Consider the following 1,715-nt stretch of genomic DNA (forward strand, 5'->3'; position numbering starts at 1 on the left):
TGCCCTCGCATTCAACATGAAGAATGTGACAAGACTAGTGTTTGCATTGTTGGATGCATATCCTTCTAGTGTTACTGTCTTCAAATGAATGTCGTGAGATCCGAGAAAATCCCGGTGCTTCTTGAACCATCAATTGGTTATACCTTTTTCTCCATGTGTTAGTGCCTAAATAAAGATGAAGATTGAAAACAGTTAATGTCTAAAAAATATTATGTTGAAAGAGTGATAGGTGAACGATTAATTATAGTACATTATATATGGGCTTTCAATGTGTGTGAAATCATCACCTTCATATACAAATTCTCCAGACATGGAAAGCATTGCAGCAAGGCAATAATGATGTTGAGATCAAAACACCACATAGTGATATATAAGGTCTTGACAGAATCCACCACCATTGATAGGATGGACAAGCGCTTCATTGAGCATAGAACATAATATTAGCACTGAAAGTGTACTCCAAGATGATACTTAACTTATGCGCACAAATGAAAAAAATGCAAATTGCAAAAGTGTACGTGAATAATATATAGTACCTCAATAGGCGTGGAGGCAAATACCATCTCTATCCATTCAAACGGATCACTAATTGCACCCAAGGTCCAAACGGATCACTAATTGCACCCAAGGTCTCCAGTTTAGGCGCAGAGACCACAACTATTTGTGAAGGTTTATAACAACAATTAAGGAGCAACCTTTGAAGTGAAGGGGCGTCTTCGATGATGAGCTCCTGTCCTTCAAAATGAATTCCAATGCTTACAAGGTGAGACGACTTTATTTTGAGACAAGGGATATGGATTCCTAGTCCAAAAACAAGCACCAAACGCTGCAGTGCAGGGCAGCTAGAGTGGATGATGCTGTGAAGTGAGGCCATCGATAGATCAACCAACACAAGTGTAGGTTTTTTCAGCATTGGCAGTCGAAGCATTTGTACCAGATAGTCTTCTAGATGGCATTGGGTCAAGGTGGCGGTGTGGAGAGAGGAGGAAAACCATGAGATGGGCATCGGTGGTGAGGGCACATATGCAGCTCTTGGTGGTAACCTACCGCTGTAGTAATGGTAGAACTCAAGCTGCTGGAGTTTATCCAATTGACGGGATGTCAGCTAGGCGGCCACCGTGCAGGGTATGTCCAGCAGGTAGCATGCCAGGATGCAGATGCATTGAACGGAGCCCTCGTGGGAGGAGATGATGGCTCTGGGGAGTTCAGAATCATTATCGACAGATAGCTGACGACAGTCGAGATTAAGAGGCGCGGTGCACCCAGAGTGCGCCACCGAGATGCAAGGACTTGTGTGCATCAGCCATCCTTGGTGGGGAGAAGGGAGATGATCTCCCCAAGGATTCCGTCCGGGAGATCGCTGATGCGGTCCGCCGGAGATTCTATTGGTTTCTTAGGTCCAGGGGGCGCTTCTGGCCGCACAGCCGGGTCCATGATCTACATCCGCGGCAGCGCTGGTCGGAGCGTCATCTGTGTACATACCAATCTGAAAGAAAAATGACTTAACATGTAGGACATTCAAAATCAATTCTCAAGATCAGGAAGAAAAAAGGCACAAACATATATGTAGGATATTCAAAATCAATTCTCAAGATCTGGCCACGATTATTAGCACGCAAGCTAACCCTAGTCGGATTATTAGCAAAAATCATTTGTATAGAACAAAAAATTAATCACTAACTCTATACGGATAACATTCAAACAATCAATACACT

The 1,715-nt window shown here is 43.6% G+C and overlaps 1 pseudogene; it reads right to left on the bottom strand.

The window, feature by feature from the left end:
* Positions 1–418: 418 nt before the first annotated feature.
* On the bottom strand, positions 419–1,434 carry LOC147980097 (F-box/FBD/LRR-repeat protein At5g56420-like; annotated as a pseudogene).
* Positions 1,435–1,715: the final 281 nt, after the last annotated feature.

Source organism: Triticum urartu, chromosome 3A (assembly GCF_056163025.1).
Source record: "Triticum urartu cultivar PI428250 chromosome 3A, HENAU_Tu73, whole genome shotgun sequence".
In the NCBI taxonomy this organism is placed as follows: Eukaryota; Viridiplantae; Streptophyta; class Magnoliopsida; order Poales; family Poaceae; genus Triticum; species Triticum urartu.